The sequence below is a fragment of the Diabrotica virgifera genome, chromosome 10 (assembly GCF_917563875.1).
Source record: "Diabrotica virgifera virgifera chromosome 10, PGI_DIABVI_V3a".
Lineage (NCBI taxonomy): Eukaryota > Metazoa > Arthropoda > Insecta > Coleoptera > Chrysomelidae > Diabrotica > Diabrotica virgifera.
This window is the reverse complement of record NC_065452.1, coordinates 14,731,385-14,753,061: the sequence shown is the minus strand read 5'-3', so window position 1 is coordinate 14,753,061 and position 21,677 is coordinate 14,731,385.

Genomic DNA, 21,677 nt, shown 5'->3' with positions numbered 1-21,677 from the left:
ATTGCCTTGTCGGTATAGACACCACTCCGAAGGATTACCAAGAGGTAGGATTAGCAAGAGGTATCGGCACGTATTGTCATAATATTTATTGGAACTGCACTTTATAATTTAATATTGAGTTTGATGTTTAAATGCCGTTTATTGTAAGGTATTGCATTAGTCGTTTTATTAAATCTCTTTTAACACTTATTTTTCTTAACTAAGTAATCGTTTCGTTATTATCATGAATTAAATATTTAAGTGGCAGTGAAAAACGAAAAAAGCAAAAATTAAGACAATAGGAAAAACAGACACAAAAAGATGCAATATTATCAGGGCCGTAACTAACATTGGGTCAACCGGGGCAGTGTCCCGGGACCCCCGTCCAAGGGGGCCCCCGTTTGATGAGCCTTGCATAGATTTTAACGAGGAAAATAAAAATATGTATTTTAAAAGCCGATCCCAACGAAATATTTTCAAATGACACAATTTTAAAAAGACCTTACAGCTGCACCCTAGATCTAACATAAAGTTTTAATTTTTCACTGGGGAAATTAGTCTTTTCGACTAAAATGCAATTGGAACAGAACAGGAGTTCCTGAGGCCTGAGCTAAGCTGGGGGCTTAGAATTATTACTTAGAAAATTAGTTATTTCGGCATAATAAAACCGAAAATGCCATTGGAAGAGGGGGCCCGGCTAAGCTGGGGCTCCCGAGACCTTTCTTAAAGATATAAATTGTTACTGAGGAAATTAGTTATTTTGGCGAAATAAAAACTAAAATGCAACCGGAATAGGGGCCCAGCTAATGTGTCTTAATCAATTTACCCCAGACCACATCTTGGTACGTGAAAGGAACCAGATTTTTCCGGACCCCCTCTTCCGATGGGGGTAAACCACCAGACCCCCGGCAGGGTGCCCCCAGATCACGTTGGCCCCGGAGCCCCCAACATCGTACTTACGGCCCTAAATATTATCATATTTTACACCCCAAAACAGTGCTCAAAAAGGAAGTTCGTCCTCCCATCCTGTTCTTCTTCTTCTTCTACGGCAATACAGCCCAAATTAAGCCTTGGTCTCCTTTAATTTTTTTTTTCTCCACTCTGGTTTACCTGTCGCTGCTCTTCTCCATACACGGACTCCTAAAAATGCTTGTGCATCGTTGCTTACTGTGTCTTCCCAGCGCTTTCTTGGCTTTCCAACCGGTCTCTTTCCCTGCATTCTAACGTTCAGTGCTCTTTTTGGTAACCTATCCTGTCCCATTCTCATCACATATCCCGTCCATTCCAATTTTTGTATTCTAATGAAGTCTGACAGGGGTGTTTCCTTATAAAGTTGATAAAGCTCATTGTTGTATCGAATTCTGAAGATTTCGTTTTCCCTCATAGGTCCTAGTATTCTCCTTAGTACTTTCCTTTCGAATGTGTCGAGTTTGTTTTTGGATGTTTCTTTCAGGACCCATGTTTCACTTCCATAATAGCATGCTATTGGTCGAATTAAGGTTTTATAGATTCTCATCTTTGTATTTCGGTGGGCACTTTTAGACCGAAATAATATATATGGAAGAGGGCAATATAAGCTCTGTTTGTCTACATTATTCTCTTCCGTCTTGCCCCTTCTTCTCTTATTCTGATCCGTCGGCATATATTTCTACTCCCAGGTATGTAAACTTTCCAACCGTTTCAATGTCATCTTCATGTATAATGTTTTGTGGGACTATATTTCTTCTTGTCTGTATTATTATTTTTGTTTTTTTTTGTGTGTTAATTTCCAGACCTAGTCTTTTCGTTTGCGTTTTAATCTCTGCGTATGTTTCCTGTGCTCCTGTTGATGTTCTACTCAAAATATTAATATCATCGGCATAAGCGGCCAGTTAAAGGGTTCTGTTGGTCAGTAATTTTCCTCGTCCAGTTTGCATTTGCCCAAAAACCGCATACTCCAGTGCCAGGTTAAACAATGTTGGGGCCAGCCTATCACCCTGCTTCAATCCCTGCGAGATTTTAAAAAAGTCTGTCCGGTGATTTTGTACTCGTACACATGCCTCAGCAGTGGCGGATCTACACATTTGCCTTGGGAGGGGAAATTTACCTTAGGGGGGACTTCCAATGAAACACCAACCCAAAGATATAAAAAAGATAAACCTAAACTACATAAAAGACATAAATAATAACTTATAATATATGCACTAAGTTCCCTTCTAGAATGTTTTTTGGGTTGACTTTGTCTTTCTGTGGTTTAAGTTTGATAATATTGGTTAAGTCAGGTAATATATTTTTATCTAACAATAAAACACTGAAAACGTTTGTTTTCTATACTTCCACAAAATTTATTACAACTAAGTGACTACAGCTGTTTCGGCAGAGTGCCTTTCTCAAGTGATTTAGTTTACAATGGTTTGCCTATTTAAAGTCTTTAACTGAAGAGTATGAGGAGTGGAGAGCTGTTTGTCTCAAGTTGGTCATTCAGAATTATATCTGTATTTTTCAATTTATTAATTTCCATAGATTCTAATAAAGATCTATGGAAATATTCTATGGAAATTAATAAATTGAAAAATACAGATATAATTCTGAATGACCAACTTGAGACAAACAGCTCCCCACTCCTCAACCTCTTCAGTTAAAGACTTTAAATAGGCAAACCATTGTAAACTAAATCACTTGAGAAAGGCACTCTGCCGAAACAGCTGTAGTCACTTAGTTGTAATAAATTTTGTGGAAGTATAGAAAACAAACGTTTTCAGTGTTTTATTGTTAGATAAAATGAACTTCCATCAAGTAACGGTCGAATCCATCAATTATATATTTTTATGTTTCAACAATTTTTTTCTTTAATTTTGAACCTTGTTAGGGGGTAATTTACCCTTTTTCCCTCCTCTTAGATCTGCCCCTGTGCCTAAGTTTTATCAATTGTTGCTTTAATGAGTCTAATTAGCTTGTGTGGTATGCCAATTCAGCCAATATATGGTATAGTCTGTTCCTTTTGACTCAGCCGTATGCCTGCTTGAAGTCTACAAACACGTTGTGAACATCAATGTCGTGGTCCCATGATTTGCTCAAGACCTGCTGGACTGTAAATATTTGATCCATTGTCGGTCTTCCCAATCTAAAGCCCGTCTGATACTCTCCAATAATATTTTCTGCTGGTGGTTGGAGCCGCTGGTTTATAATATACTTGAGGACTTTATATGCTGTACATAGAGAAATTCCACGGTAATTGTTGCACTTTAAACATTTAAACAATGTTTAATTGTTTAAATATAAATTTTATTTATTTTTAATAAAAATTTAAATTTCTGGTGCAACTATATTTCTATTAAATAATTAATACATACATTTAAAACAGTTATCATTATTACTATTAAATTTTTGTTAGAGGCCCGAAAATTATGTAGTGCCTCGGGTCTGATTTGAAGTAAAATAGGCTCTGTCGGTACGTAATGAGTTTGCCAGTGAAAGACACTAGGGGCACTACTAATTGTCCTATATTTGATCACCTGCGAATATACCTTCTAATGTTTTGCCAACTATAGAAGATGTTATGAAGCGATATCTACTTATTAGAAATGAACTAAAAGATATGGATTCCGGCAAGGATCCTAGTGTTCTAGTTATTTCTCAATTACTTACCAGTGAAATCGAAGCTATCTGGGAAAAAGCCTCAGTTCCCACTGTATCAAGCAATCGTTATTCGATTAATTCGTGATATTCTGAGTAAGTACCAAATTCTCATCAGATATCCAAAACAAAAACGTAATGAGACTTATAATTTAAGAGTAAAAAAGTTCAAAGATGATTCAAGAGAACTCTTTGATATCGCTGCATGTAAATGTGTTCCATTTGATTCATGTGTTTGTGATAAAAAACGTAAAATACCACCTCTAGAAAGAGACTTTATACAAGATCAACGATCAAAGAGAAAATTTGGCATTGGGAACGTTGATGTAATCGAAACGGAAAAACTACAAGCCAAAGAAGAACGACAAATTAAGGCCAAGGAGTATGAAAGAATTTCAAAAGAAAAAGAGAAAAATTATCTTAAAGATCACAATCACCAGTATAATGTACAAGATAATGTTACAAATTTCAAGGAAGACAATATATCCTATTCATCGGATTCTGAGTTGTCGGATGAACTTGAGAATATTTCAGACAAACACGAGGTTAAACCTGAAACTTCAACAATCATATCACGTCACAGTACCAGTCAGCAAATGAGATTATCTATTCCCAATTTAGCACGGATTTCGGATCAATCTGGCATATCAGACCGGTCCGCAGCAGCACTTGCATCTGCACTACTGCAAGATCTGGGAGTTATTTCGAAAAATGACACCTCTTCCGTTATTGACCGAAGTAAGGTCCGAAGAGCACGTCAAAAATACCGTTCTGCTCTGCAAAGTGAATTCGAATCATCCACCGCAGAGATAAGAGGATTATACTTCGATGGCAGAAAGGATAAAACTCTGTGCAAGAAAAGGTTGAAGATAAACTTTATCGCAAGATAAAAACCGAAGAACACATTTCGTTACTTGAAGAATCAGGTTCTAAATATCTAAATCACATTACTCCAACGTCAGGTACAGGAAGACATATTGCCACATATATATTAAATTTTTTTGAAGAATCCGGTATTGGCACAGGTAAGCTTTTAGTAGTAGGCTGCGACGGTACAGCAGTCAACACTGGGAGGAAAAATGGGGTTTTACGGCTTGCGTCCTCTGCAGTGGTCAATTTGTCTGTTACACATGAATGAATTGCCCCTCCGGCATATCTTTCAATATCTCGATGGAGAAAATTCGGGACCTCGTGAATACTCTGGCACTATAGGTAAACTATTGAAATCTTGCAAAAATTTGCCAGTATTCTATTTTGTTCCCATTCATACCATCTACCACAATTAGATGCTGCAGTTATAAGGGACCTTAGCAGGGCAGTGATCAAAAGTACTTATACGAAATTTGTCATTCGGTTTCTAGTGGAAAGTGCTCGACAGATTTAGCAACTCGTAATCCGGGTAAATTATCACATGCACGATGGGTTACAAAGGCAAATCTTATATTGCGTGCTTACGTCCGAAGTGAAAATCCGTCTTTGGTTTTAAGATCTTTGGCTGAATTTGTGGTAAAAGTTTATGCCCAGTGTGGTTTAATATTAAAACAAAGCCATCGTGTAGTGAAGGAGCATGTAAAGATTAACCGTTACCATTGATTATAAATATTCCTCTAGATAGCTCACCTCTTGGTAACCGAAAGACGTATCAACAACTACGAAAACCGTATCGAGATTTCATTCCCTCTCTGACTTGCAAGGAGGTAGGAGTAGTGTCAGGGCCGAACTTACCCTATAGGTGTATTATCTGTGACAAGTGTTGTGACAAGTTATAGCAAAATTTAAAAAAAGGACTCACATTTTAGATAAAATGGTCTCTGTAACGCATAAGTGTGTTTACGCGGCATATTTTGAAAGAAACGATGGAACAAATAATAATATATCTTTCTTTAAATTTCCCCTGAAAGACGTATAGTCCATTCTTTCACGGTTTTTGGTCTAAATTTTAAAGAACCGCTTGGATTGACATGAAATTTAGCATACGTATAGCTTACATGTCAAAGAGAAAAAGTGATATTGTGTCGATGTGTGCTTTTTCCCTGGGGTGACTTTCACCCCCTCTTTTGGGTGAAAAAATATATGTCCAAAATAAGTCCGGAAATGGGTAAACTGACTAATTTTAAGTAACTTTTGTTCTATAGAGCTTTATTATTCTATTAGTTCTATTAGAGAATTATGACAGGTGATAAATAGCAGTCTGATTTTTGCATGAGAGTTTAATCTTTGTTCGGAGAGTTTAAGTCTGTTCTGTCGGACAAAATAAATGTGCCGTTTTCGTGGTCTGACCGTTCCAAATTTTTAAGCTGTTCCACAATTAAAACTGGCCCTGTTCCAGTGTTCCCATATATCAAAGTCTGTCCGACTAGACACCCTTAAGCTATTAACAAATTTTCAGCTTGCTATTAATCAACTTTTTTTTCATACGCGGGATCCAGACCTATAAGTATTTTGTCGAAAAAAAACGTTCTTAGCAAAAATATAGCCTATAAAAAAGTAAAAAAAAATGTACGCGTTAGGTCTCTGGATCTCGTAGAACCAGAGTTATAGCCAATGAAAAATAGATTCATATTCACCAAATTTCAAATAGAATATTTCGACGAGGAATATCCAAAAAATTAAGCACTTTTTGGGGAAAATCCATTATAACTTTTTTAAAGTGTTTAAAAAAGCTTTATTTTTGTTTTTACAAAAAGTTTCTAACATTAAATTTAAGCAAGTTACGCTCAAAATAAAGTTGGTCCCTTGTGTTTTTGCAAAAAAAATCGGGAGGACCACCCCCTAATTAGCAACTTAAATGAAATTAATCGTCACCGCTCCAAAAATTATTTTACTTATGTTGTGTTTATATGATCTGTAAAGTAAAATTTTTAAAAATTTAAATTTTGAAAAATATGCTTTTTTTCAAAATAACTTAAAAATTTTTAGAGATACCAAAAATCTCGAAAAACAAAAATAGTCAGATTTGCTTTTCTGAATATCATGTATTTTTTTGTTTTTCTGTTAGACAAAAATTGATTAAGATTTGGTGTTTCTAAATTTGCATACATTCGTGATCAGTGACTCGTTCAACCCCTTTTAACTACAGCCCTTTCAATAATAAGGACTTTGAACCGATGAAACTTACAGATCATATAGACAATATATACACAAGTCAAGAAACTTGTGAAGTCGTAACGATTAAGTTCATTTAAGATGCTAATCAGGGGGTGATTTTCTCGATTTTTTTACCAAAACCAAAAGGGACTAACTTTATTTTGAGCGTAACTTGTTTAATTTTGATGCTAGAATTTTTTTTTATAAAACAAAAATGAAGATTTTTAAACACTTTAAATAAGTTGTAATGAGTTTTCCCCGAAATGTGCTTCATTTTTGGTTATTTCACGTTAAAATATTCCATTTGGAATTTGACGAATATGAACCTATTTTTCATTAGCTATAACTCTGCTTCTACTAGGTGTAGAGACGTGATATATACACCATTTTTTTTAATTTTTTACAGGCTATATTTTTGCTAAGAATGTTTTTTCGACAAAATACTTACTATTTGAGTTATTTGCGAAAAACCGTCTAAAAGCGTGGTTATTTTGTTGAAAAAATGAACATAGTCACTGCCAAATAACTCGAAAAGTATTGACTTAGTGAAAAAACTTTATAGAACAAAAGTTACTTAAAATTAGCCAGTTTATCCATTTCCTGACTTTCTTTGGACGAATATTTTTTCACCCATAAGAGGGGGGTGAAAACCACCCCCAGGGCAAAAGCACATATCGGCACAATATCACTTTTTTTCTTTGACTTGTTAGCTATGTGTATGCCAAATTTCATGTCAATACAAGCGGTTCTTTAAAATTTAGAGGTTTTGCAATATTTTACCGTTAAAGAACGGACTAGTAGAGCGCACAAAAATTTGGCAAAAAAACTGCGGAAATATTGATATTATATTGATGAATATCAGTGACCTGAAACAGAGGGTAATTTGCCAGCATCATTATGCAGTGGAACATATTTACCAAAGTGGCCAAACAAAGTTATTAAGGAAAAATGCTGTTCCTCTAAAATTTGCACAGTTAGCAACTGATTTAGGTGAGTACTCAACTTTGGAAATATTTTTATGTTTGCCTAATGCGCTTTGTCAATGGGAATAATACTTTTAAAATATATTTTATATAAAATCAGTTGATATTGAGTGATTTATATATTTTTTATACAATTAAATCAAAAGAGATTTTTTTTAATATGAATGCGTTGTTAGTGTTAGTATCACTCCAGAAATAACGGAGATGCTTGTTTTGCTTTAATTAAAATTATTACACATACATTTCAATGATTACCTATTTTAGGTGATACCCCACCAGTATTATGCTCTACATACGTTTATTGCGGTACGAAACGTAAAAAATCTACAAGTGGCGATTATATGGTTAGGTCAACTCCATCGCCTAAGAGATCAAGTAGTAGTCTCAGTGATATTTCCAGTTTTGATATTAATTTGCCCACAAAACTTGAAACTGAATTGACGGAGAAGGTAAAAAAATTGGAGTATCAAGTAAATGCTTTAAAGAAGAAGTGCCGTCAGAAGAACAGCCAGCGTTGTAGAAGAACAACAAAAAACAGAAAATCGGCAACCAAATTCATGATAGAGGTACTGTTAGAAAATAAAAGCATATACGTGCACGCTTTTGTCAATATGCAGTTTTCACACAAAACTCGTTCACAATGGAGTCACAATGAAAAGGATTTAGCTCTGGCCATTTATTATAAGTCTCCTAGTTGTTAAAAATTTTTAATTAGATCTCTTTATCTTACCTTCACTAAAAACAATTCAAACTTGGTGCGTGTCATAAAATTAAGAACTGGTTTAAACATTTCCTTAATTGACAAGTTGAAGAAAAAAGTAGAGACAATGGATGAGTGGGAAAAAATTTGTGTGTTAATGTTTGATGAAATTTCTTTGAAAAAACAATTGGAGTACAATAAATTAGATGACATTATAGAAGGGTTTCAAGATTTAGGTGCTTTAGGAAGAACAGAACAAACAAACTTGCCAACACAGGTCTGGTTTTCATGATGCGCAGCTTGCTACATAAGGCTACGCGGCTTGCTACAGGTGGTCCAATACATAGCGACAACTTAAAAAACATTGTAGTTGAAGTTGTTTCAAAATTACAAAATATTGGGTATATACCAAAAGTGTTGTGTGATCAAGCATCTAATAATAGAGCTTTATTTAAGCTGTTAGGCGCATGTAAGGATCAGCCTGCAATAGAAATTGGAAATCAGAGGATTTTCACTGTGTTCGATACACCCCACTTATTAAAAAGTCTAAGAAATAATTTTCTTAACAAAAAGTTGACCTTTTTTGCCGATTCTAAACAAATATCGTGGCAAGATATTGAATACACATACAACATCGATAGAACCAGTGTGAGAGCACGATGCATGGTGAAAATGACAAACGTTCATATTAACCCTAATAATTTTCAAAAAATGCGTATAAAATTAGCAGCACAAATTTTTTCCAACTCAATTGCCTCAGCAATATCAACAGCAATGTCTGTAGGACAGTTACACACCAAAACTACTTCTCTTACTGCCGAATTTTTGAAAATTATAAATAATATTTTTGATGGTCTTAACAGCAAATATTGTAGTGATAGTAATCCAAACAGAAAGCCAATGTCAACTTTAAGCAAGTCAACTGAAAACTTAAAAGCAGGTTTAGAATATTTTTAAAAAATTAAAGTTTTTGAAAATCAAAAAGAGAGAAATAATGTTCACTGTCTACACGGCTTTCAGTGGATCATTTTGTCAGTTTTATGTTTGTGGGAGGAACTTCAAAAATAATATAACGTGTCATATCTTTTAACATCTTTTCTGAACCAAAATCCTCTAGAAAATTTTTTCTCTATTGTGCGCAATAGAGATAGTCTAGTGCGTTCATAAAAAAACATGTGTTTTTACTTAATAACAGGCGGTAGCTGGTTTGTCTTTAGTTTCATGCGTGGAAGAGAATGATGCTAGATCAAAAGTATGTGTTTTATCTCGTCAGGTATTAATGACGCACGGGTAAATAATCGTGGACTCAACTGAATGTTAAACTACACTATTAGCTTTAGTTTATATATACAGTAGATATTAACAAGTATTTTATAATATCAGGAAAACAATATCAGTATGTCTTAAAACCTTGGAATCATATGGAAACTTTTTTATTCAGTTTAGGGAAAAATGTATTATTGATAAAAACTTGCACGTCCTAAAACTCAAAATGAAAGAATCAGATGTCAAATATTATGAGTCGTATACCAAGTTTGTTAAAAAATATTAATTCTTCTCAAGAGTAATATACCTTCATTTTTAAAGTACTTTCATATAAACATGAACGTGGTTTTTAATTGTTCTCGACTTTTAATAATAAAATGTTTCGATATTGTCAATAATGAAAGTACTTCTGGAGAACAAGAAATAATAAATATCTTTTTTTCCTAAAATTTTAATTTTACTATCTTAGTTTGAAAAGAATTAACATTCAAATATACTTATTTACTTTGTTTTGAAATATGATCTAATTAGTGATGTTTTAAACTTTCTAATCCTGTCCGTTTATCAGCTTTTACCTATTGTTCCTAGGCAGATGGCCCTCAACTATTTATATGTTGGAAATTCCCTGTCATTTTATCAAGATATATGTATACCAAATTTCATACCAATCCAATGGATTCTTTAAAATTCGGAGGTTTTGCAATATTTTACCTGGGGTGAATGGGTTAGATCTGGAAAGAAATTCTGTATATCAACTTCTAATAGTTTATTTCGCATTAATTCTGAAAATATCATTCTTTTACAAATTGCAAAAAATAATTTACATGTGAATTATCACTGCTAATTTTATTATGTATTTTCTATTTTGTTGTTTTTTTGTAGTGTATTAATAATTAAATAATTTTTAAGAAACCTTTTCACTATTTTTATTAATCAATTTTTAGCGTTTTATCTGAAGTAAAATCGGAATTCCAAAATAGAGATTACAATCACGTTAAAATTATTTGTTAAAATGCTGAATACTACCCTTATATCGTTATCTATTACGCCAGCCAAGCGACTCAAATTTATTTTTAAATCTTGGCAAAAATTTCAATAAATGTCGCCACCGTCCAGCCAGTTAGTACTTAGACTTGAGGGGCAAAGAGGTGTAAGTGGGCGGAGTTTAACACTGAATTCGGTTTTACCTAAAGGTGAGGTATGTATGTAGTTATTAATCAATGCCGTTACCCTTCGGGAATTTGCTTTCGATCCGCCTATGGCGACTGTGCAACCGACAGAGAGGTCGCCACTCGGACTTGCTTTGCGCGACGCGAAAAGCGTAAGCGCAGGCGCAGGAGCTCAGTTGGTCAGACTCTTTCACCAGTATCACGTCGCGTCGCCAGTCGCCAGTATTTGTGACGGAATTGAAACTAGATTGAAAATGCAATAAATCTAACCAAAAGGAAATCGAACATCAACCGAATACATGTGGGGAAACTAGTAAATCAAACTCAAATATATCTGGGGACTTGTTCATATAAAAGAATTATATTTGCCGGCAGTGCGATGTGCTACTCGTTTCAGTAAGTACATAATACATATATTTCTCATTTGTTCGTTGTGAAATCCAATACATCATTGTACATATTCCGTCTGTTATCTGTAGTTATTAATGATCTGTTTATCTATTTGTTTACCTGGTTAACATCTGTTGTTGTGCCTTTTATCTTATTTTATCTTAACTTAATGTTGGTTAATATCTTAGTTTATGGACTTGTTCATTTTGCTGTTAGTTGTCTCATGAAAGTCCAAACTATATATCATAGGAGTACAGGATGGATAATGGGAATTTTCCCCGTCTTGAATTCTGGGTTAAATAGATATTTATAGGGATAGTTAGGAAACCGTTTCTATAATATTTTCTTTGACGTTTGCATGGGCTCGTGGACCATGGCCATAAAGCTTATGCATTCACTTACTTACCATGTCAGGGTTTAGCGTGGGTTCAGGACTGATCACCCCGGACTTGTGCACTTCACTTGGCTCAGAAATATATTAATATCTATATGTTGTTCCTAGAGTGTCTCTTAGGTTGAAATTAGAATGTGTCATATGAAATTGGATCGTTCTGATATTCAGCAGCAAGTAAGTCTGTTTAACTTGGTTGTCATCTCCTATGCTGTTATCTTTTAAATGATTTGAGTTTTAACATATCTTATTACCTTAAGTTTGGTTACCTGTCTCTCTACCACTTGCTTGGATTAGTGGATGTGAGTTACCTTATTTGTCTCCCTACTGAGCATTATGCTAGTAGATGTCCTTCTACCTTAAATATGAAAAGTTAGATGTGAGTTTATCTTTACCTTTTACCTGAAGTGAGTTTATCTTTACCTTTAGTTTGAGTTTATTTCGTACCTTGACTTTGATGCATTTATCTTTATCTTTACCTTGAGTTTATCTCGTACCTTTATATCTTGATTGAATGTATATCGTATCTTTATCTTGATTATATTAAGTCCTAACAATCTGTCCTTCTCTGTGCTTGTCGTGAGTAAAGAATTGGACCACGTCAATAGTACAGTTTAGGTATTACAGTTAGGATTTTTATTATCTTTTACCTTTTGTGCATACCCTCTACCACGAGTAAGTGCGGGCTTGCCAGTATCTTTACCTTTTAGCATACCCTATACCATGAGTACAAAGGGCTTGCTAGTATCTTTATCTAGATTATGTCTTCATATCGCTACGAAAGCAAGTAGACGTTATGGATTATTTTTGCTCCCTTGAATTTTTTTTTATGTTGTTGATATCCGGAACCATATCATATAGGTTTAGCTTTGTAGCAATGTAGTTTCAACTAGTCCTAATGAATTAGTCCCTCATTGAACTCTCGGGTGATTAATAGAATTTGTTCGCTCTAGTGTCAATGTTGGGTAAAGTTAATAGGATTTGTTTTAGTTGATTGTTGTGTATGGTTCTTGGTAGTATTATGTTAGGGGTTGTTGATACACACCTGTAATTTAGTTTTAATCATGGGTTTACTAACACTTGAGAATGTAGATAGTAAGTAGTGTTAAGAGTTAACTTACTCTATAAGGTTGTATAATTATATTTAGAATGTAAGCGATTAACGCGTAATTGTTTTTTTCTTCAATCGTTAGTTTTACTAAATTAAAGTAAATTATCGCGTTGAATAACTTATGTCGGTCAGTTACCTATGTCGGTCAGTTACACATCCCTTCTATGTTTTATACTTTCTGCAAATATGATTAAATATATCTCGCGTGGCCTCTATACTGTCTGTATGACTTCGTCCTGATTTTTGTTCCGTCTCCTCAGCAAATAGTATGACTGTTGAGCCTACCATCATTATATTTTTATACCACAACGTTACTCCTTTACCGTATCCATCCTCAGGTTCGCCCTAGCGTCAGTTCGTTCTGGAAAATAAAAAAAAAAGGAAACTTCTAGAAGTTTTTGCTGGAGATGAGGGAGAATGTAACGATTAACCGTTACCCTTCGGGAATTTGCTTTCGATCCGCCTATGGCGACTGTGCAACCGACAGAGAGGTCGCCACTCGGACTTGATTTTTGCTACGCGAAAAGCGTAAGCGCAGGAGTTCAGTTGGTCAGACTCTTTCACCAGTATCACGTCGCCAGTATTTGTGACGGAATTAAAACTAGATTGAAAATGCAATAAATCTAACTAAAAGTAAATCGAACATCAGCCGAATACATGTGGGAAAACTAGTAAATCAAACTTAAATATATCTGGGGACTTGTTTATACAGTGCGGTGGAATATGTGTTGCCCCCCTGTTAACTTGTTTATTTTAAGAATATAAGCAAAACGCTCGGACAGGTCGATTTTTAAACTAACCACAGTATATTATAGCATCAACGTTTCGAACTTTACGCGATCCTTTTTCAGGTGACAGCCATAACTTTGATTTTTTTAAATGGTGAAATACATCATGTGACACCTCATTTAACAGCTTTTGAAATACTGATTTTAAAAACGTATAATACTTTAATCCTTTTTGAGATAGTAGGCGCAAAATTTCGGTCGAACACTTTTTAAACGCATTTATGTTTTTCGAATTCTGAGAAAACTAATAAGTATTTTTGAAAAATTTAAAACCAGAATGAAAGATTATATTATTACCGAGGGCTGACAGTCCCTAAGAATAAACAAAAAGTTTCTTTTGAATGATGTATTTCAAATTAAAAATCACACTAAATTTTCTCTTTTTTCCACCACTGTGACTTATTAAAATAAACATTATAGGAGTTTTTAGGGACTTTGGACCATCGAGAACACTGTAATATTTCATTCTGCGTTTAAATTTTTCAAAAATATTTATTAGTTTTTTCAGGATTCGAAGAAAATGATGCATTTAGAAAGAATTCGACCGAAATTTTGCGCCTACGCTCTCAAACAGGATTAAAGTATTATACATTTTTGAAATCAGTATTTTAAGAGCTTTTAAATGAGGTGTCACATGATGTATTTTCCCATTTAAAAAATCAAAGTTATGGCTGTCACCTGAAGAGGGATCGCGTAAAGTTCGAAAAGTTGATGCTATAATATACTATGGTTAGTTTAAAAATCGACCTGTCTGAGCGTTTTGCTTATATTCTTAAAATAAACAAGTTAACAGGGGGGCAACACTTTATCTACCGCACTATATAAAAGAATTATATTTGCCGGCAGTGCGACGTGCTACTCGTTTCAGTAAGTACATAATACATATATTTCTCATTTGTTCGTTGTGAAATCCAATACATCATTGTACATATTCCGTTTTATATGAACAAGTCCCCAGATATATTTAAGTTTGATTTACTAGTTTCCCCACATGTGTTCGGCTGATGTTCGATTTCCTTTTAGTTAGATTTATTGCATTTTCAATCTAGTTTCAATTCCGTCACAAATACTGGCGACGTGATACTGGTGAAAGAGTCTGAGCAACTGAACTCCTGCGCTTACGCTTGCAACGCTTGCAACTGACCTGCGCAAAGCAAGTCCGAGTGGCGACCTCTCTGGCGGTTGCACAGTCGCCATAGGTGGATCGAAAGCAAATTCCCGAAGGGTAACGGTTAATCGTTACATTCTCCCTCATCTCCAGCAAAAAAACGAAAACTTCTAGAAGTTTCCTTTTTTTTATTTTCCAGAACGAACTGACGCTAAGGCGAACCTGAGGATGGATACGGTAAAGGAGTAACGTTGTGTATAAAAACATAATGATGGTAGGCTCAACAGTCACACTATTTGCTGAGGAGACGGAACAAAAATCAGGACGAAGTCATACAGAAAGTATAGAGGCCACGCGAGATATATTTAATCATATTTGCAGAAAGTATAGAACATAGAAGGGATGTGTAACTGACCGACATAGGTAACTGACCGACATAAGTTATTCAACGCAATAATTTACTTTAATTTAGTAAAACTAACGATTTAAGAAAAAAAACAATTACGCGTTAATCGCTTACATTCTAAATATAATTATACAACCTTGTAGAGTAAGTTAACTCTTAACACTACTTACTATCTACATTCTCAAGTGTTAGTAAACCCATGATTAAAACTAAATTACAGGTGTGTATCAACAACCCCTAACACAATACTACCAAGAACCATACACAACAATCAACTAAAACAAATCCTATTAACTTTACCCAACATTGACACTAGAGCGAACAAACCCTATTAATCACCCGAGAGTTCAATGAGGGACTAATTCATCAGGACTAGTTGAAACTACATTGCTACAAAGCTAAACCTATATGATATGGTTCCGGATATCAACAACATCAAAAAAAATTCAAGGTAAAAAAAATAATCCATAACGTCTACTTGCTTTCGTAGCGATATGAAGACATAATCTAGATAAAGATACTAGCAAGCCCTCTATACTCATGGTATAAGCTATGCTAAAGGGTAAAGATACTGGCAAGCCCGCATCTACTCGTGGTAGAGGGTATGCACAAAAGGTAAAAGATAATAAAAATCCTAACTGTATTACCTAAACTGTACTATTGACGTGGTCCATTTCTTTACTAACGACAAGCACAGAGAAGGACAGATTGTTAGGACTTAATATAATCAAGATAAAGATACGATATACATTCAATCAAGATATAAAGGTACGAGATAAACTCAAGGTAAAGATAAAGATAAATGCATCAAAGTCAAGGTACGAGATAAACTCAAACTAAAGGTAAAGATAAACTCACTTCAGGTAAAGGTAAAGATAAACTCACATCTACCTTTTCATATTTAAGGTAGAAGGACATCTACTAGCATAATGCTCAGTAGGGAGACAAATAAGGTAACTCACATACTCACATCCACTAATCCAAGCAAGTGGTAGAGGGACAGGTAACCAAATTTAAGGTAATAAGTTATGTTAAAACTCAAATCATTTAAAAGATAACAGCATAGGAGATGACAGCCAAGTTAAACAGACTTACTTACTGCTGAATATCAGAACGATCCAATTCCATATGACACATTCTAATTTCAACCTAAGAGACACTCTAGGAACAACATATAGATATTAATATATTTCTGAGCCAAGTGAAGTGCACAAGTCCGGGGTGATCAGTCCTGAACCCACGCTAAACCCTGACACAGTAAGTAAGTGAATGCATTAGCTTTATGGCCATGGTCTACGAGCCCATGCAAACGTCAATCAACGAAAATATTATAGAAACGGTTTCCTAACTATCCCTATAAATATCTATTTAACCCAGAATTCAAGACGGGGAAAATTCCCATTATCCATCCTGTACTCCTATGATATATATAGTTTGGACTTTCAAGAGACCACTAACAGCAAAATGAACAAGTCCATAAACTAAGATATTAACCAACATTAAGATAAGATAATATAAGATAAAATAAGATAAAAGGCACAACAACAGATGTTAACCAGGTAAACAAATTGATAAACAGATCATAAATAACAAACTGGCCCCTCACAATTTAATCCTCGTCTGAAGACGAACCATCTGAATTATCAGATAAGTTATGTGGACCTACAGTCTTATCCTCAAGTAAATCTATGACATCAAACCTTCCTAGTTTCCTGCCAGTAGAGGTTTCCTTCAACTCATAAATCAAAGGAGTAATAACCTTAATAACACTGCAAGGTATGTATTTTTGACACAGCTTGGCAGATTGAAAATTCACTTTATCTGATTTGACAAAATTTTTCTTCAAAACGGAATCTCCAACTCTGAAAGATAAGGCTCGCTTTCTCAGTCATAACGGCACTTATTTCTGTCATAAGATGCTTTCAAACGTTTGCGAACATCCACATATATATCAGGAAGATGCTGAATATCTTCTAAGCGGTGTAACTTATCTGATATTGCAGGAAAATTAGTGGCATTTTCCGAGATTTTCCCAAAATAATCACCAGAAAGAGGAACATGACGACCAAACATTAAATAAGATGGAGGACATTTGGTTACTTCGTGAGAAGAAGTCCTGATAGCTTGTACTATAGAGTGGATATGAGTATCCCAAACTCTCTGATCAGGAAAAGAATACGATCTTAAAGCAGTCACGATTGATTTGTTTACTCTTTCGGTATGATTAATTTGAGGATGATAGTTCGCATTGTACCAGATCTTTTGTACATTATGTTTAGACATGAGATCACGAAAAGCCTTAGCTGTGAACTGGGTCCATTGTCGCATGACACGATCTGTGGAACACCATAAATTAGGAAAACTTCATTCTCCAGATACTTGATAATTGCTGAAGTAGTTGCTTAAGACATCGTATGAACCAAAGGAAATTTTGTAAAGTAATCAACAACTACTAAGGCATATTGAGCGCCTTTATACGACCTAGGATAAGGGCCAATGAGATCTAAAGATATAAGTTGTCGGCTTACACGTAGCACAAATTCAGGGCCCCCGTAACCGGGCGTGCGGCGCACGCGGGCGTAACCCCGAAGGGGCGCCAAACCGAAGGTTTGATAAATAAATATTTATTTTAAATGAGATAATCACTTTTTATATACAATTTTAATTATTTCATGAACAGCTAGAGAAATCTCAAAAATCAAATATTGTGTTATTACTGAAAAGATAATTATTCCCGTCCTGAAATGTTGAACTTACTCCGTCAAAAATATATTAAACACTCTCGGCGAAGCTACTTCGCCAAAGTTGACCGAAGTCCGAAGTGCCTCTCTACACACTCGATCTACTTCGCGAGGAACACATTCAAGCGGTGCGATACCGACAAAGATCCCTTTGACTCGGACGCTAGACCGACAGATTTCGGAAGTAGAACGAAGTTAGTCAAAGTTACACAAGGTGACCGTCTACACTCTCGTACTTATTGAACCTCGATCGACTTCGGCGAGAGTGTGGACGGCGTTTTACATTTTGTTATTCCTTCCTATTTTTTTTTAAGTAGATTAAATTACGCTTGGCATACCAGCCAATCAATTTTATGTTGTAAACTAAAGCGATACTCTAAATACTCAAATAAACATACGAGTAGAAACATAAATTAACACCCATAAAACGCAACTTAGCAGTTTTACTCCGACAAAAACACAACTTGCTGGATCAAGCAGTTTTACTCGTATAAAGTGAATCTTTTACTCGAATTTATGATAATTACCCTTAAGTAAACAAATACTCTATGAATTATGATTATGTGTTTGACTTGTGTAGTCCAAGTAATGAAGCTTAAAATAGGACAAAACCTCGCAATTTTTACAGAATGGATCGAAAATTTGCTTGAAAATTTGAGAATAAGTAGTGGATAGTCCAACTACCACTGAAGACCAATAGCAATCGAGCTTCGAGCTATACTGTCATCGCCAGTTAACTTGGCGAGACGCACAAATCCAAGATTGCAGAGTGGCTTAGGGGATGGGCATCAGTCTCTGTGACGTTGTGCGTATTGTATGAGAATACTAATAAGTATTTTTTAAAATTTAAACGCAGAATGAAAGATACCGTTATTGCGGAGGGCCGACAGTCCCTTAAAATAAATAAAAAAGTTTCTTTTGAATTAAATATTTGCAATTGTTAAAAATCACACTAAATTTTCTTTTATTTTCACCCCTGTAACTTATTAAAATAAACATTATAGAAGTTTTCAGGGACTTTCGGCCTCAGTAATAATGTAGTCTTTCATTCTGGGTTTAAATTTTTCAAAAATATTTATTAGTTTTATACATATACTAGATTTAAAGGGCGCTAAAATATGTCCCGCACGCGGGCGCCAGTCAGCCTTGCGGGGGCCCTGCACAAATTTGACATCGACCGATATAGCCACGAATAGATTGACGCATCTTCGGCCAGTAATAAAGTTCAGATATACGACGGAAAGTTTTGTAGAAGCCAAAATGAGCTGCAGTAGGATGGTCATGAAAAGTGGCCAAAACCTCTGCTCTAGTCGGAGTTGGAACGACTATCTTCCATTCCGACATTCCAGTAAGGGCATCCATGGAACTTAAAACATGCTTATACAACACACCATGCTCAACTTTAAAATCAGGAAATTTACCTGGAACATTCTGGATATCATACAACATTTTTCGATACCAGTCATCTGGTTGTAAAGTAGATAAGTCTAACAAATTAATATCAAAAGTTCTAGAGAGTGCATCAGCGACTACTACACCTGCAGCTTTACGATGAACAATTTTATAATTATATTGTGCCTAAAAATACCACCCAGGTTCGTCTATTGTTAGGAATGGTGGGTTATTATAAAAAGTTTGTCAAGTCTTATTCTACCTTGTTGTCTATAAATTGGAACCTCTTCGCCAATTGAAACTATACTCTGGGTATAGACACTTTTGAAGGAAAGAATGACGAAATATGGAGAAAATAGGAGAGAAGAGATTTAAGACAAAAATGAAGAGTGGCTTAGCTCAGAAGGAAAAATCAAAAGGACAGAGAGACACTAAATCTCAAGTGAGTATTCGGGCTAGCTTCAATACACCGAATATTGGCTTTAGAGATATAAAAGGAAAGATTTGATAATGAAATGATAGTAACTAGGAAGAAAATGAGACCTGTTAATACAAAACTTAATACAACTAGGTAAGACCACTGGAGATAGATCGAAATAAAAGGAACGATAAAGAGAGAAGAAAATGGGCGCCAACTAAAACAGCTCAATTTCCTGGATCCTATATTTAAAAGCTTACTCTACTTTACTGTAGCGAAAAAGAAAAAAAAACCTTATTTTTGGGCCCGGAATTTGAACAGCTCGAGATTTTTTTAAGTAACGAACGACACGAACTAAATGACACTGGTCACGACCACTTGAAACACAAAATACTAAATACTAACCTTGTCTTGCTATATTATATACTGGTGATATAGATTGAAATAAAACATCTACCTTAATACTTACAAATATATTAATAATAAATACAGTAAAACCTGTCAGTAACGGCCACTAAAAATGAAAGAACTATTGGCCGATATAGAAAGGTGGCCGCTATTGCCAGTTTTTGTAGTCTACATATAATTGGTTTGGGAAATTTGTAAACTGGCCGTTAGGACAGGTGGCCGATGTTGGCAGGTGGCCGTTAACACAGGTTTTACTGTATGTTATATATGTACTACAATTTACATATAACTCTATAAACACAATAACAGTGGTAGTGGGTGGTGTAACGGTCAAACAGGACCAAAAAGCCACTAACATGCAATGAACCACTACACACTGCGCTAAGTAAAGGTATTAATAGAAAATCCAAAGCAAAAGTCCGTTGGAATAGCAAAAAGGTCTATATAAATGAGCTGGTCAGTGACTCTTTATATATTATACAAAAAAACCTACTAGACGTATTCCCTATTTAAAATCCGCTACAAAATTTTACCCCCGATTCTCTATCAAATTTTAAGCTATAATTATTTATAATTATTATTAAACGAGACCTGATTTTATTTATTTACACAGAAAACTATTACTTGTATTGACTAAAAAAAACAACGACCAAAAACCCTATCTATCATGAAAAATATGTACCTAGTTACTGATTGTATCCATACAATAAGTTTACACAGTAGCAAATATATATATATATATATATATATATATATATATATATATATATATATATATATATATATATATATAAATATATAGTAACCAAGAGTAAATAATCAATTGAGCAAACTTATCTTTCACAGTCCCTATTTAAAAAATGTTGAAGTCCATAGGAAAGTCCCTTTTGGCACGGCAAAAACTCGTGGGCTGCTGTGGTGATAAATCCAATCCTGGTTAAAAATGCTGTTTGTAGTACAATCAGGTATGGTGCATTAGGTATCCATCAAAAACAGCCAACTCTATGGATAAAGAGTGGCTAGCAATCTAATAGGTACATCATTAGGTGAGGTAAAGTTATGCAAAGTTACTAAGTGACTAAGTAACTAAGTGGCTATGTAACTAAGTGACGGAATCTAAAAGAAATTTTATCAAATATAGTTGCATTCTTTATAACACTATAAGTATACAGCACAGGGTTACTGTACTGGAATCCAAAACAAAAAACTCAGGTTAGGTATACATATGTCATGTCAAAATTTCTGATTCTACTTTCAAGGTAACATGACAGAGACTTGCGCAGTAGATGGGCGTGACAGAAGGCTGTATAGATACTACTTGTTGAAACCTTTATACGATCTAGGATAAGGACCAATAAGATCTAAAGATATAAGTTGGAAAGGGAAATCAATCCGTCGATAACTACCCATTAAACCTGGTTGAGGAAGATTTGTCGACTTACACGTAGCACAAATTTTGCATCGACCGAGATAACTACGAATAGTCTGACGCATCATCGGCCAGTAATAGAGTTCAGAAATACGATGGAAGGTTTTGTAGAAACCAAAATGAGCTGCAGTAGGATGGTCATGAAAAGTGGCCAAAACCTCTGCTCTATTAGGAGTTGGAACTACTATCTTCCACTCCGACATTCCAGTAAGGGCATCCATGGAACTTAAAACATGTTTATACAAAACACCATGCTCAACTTTAAAATCAGGAAATTTACCTGGAACATTCTGGAC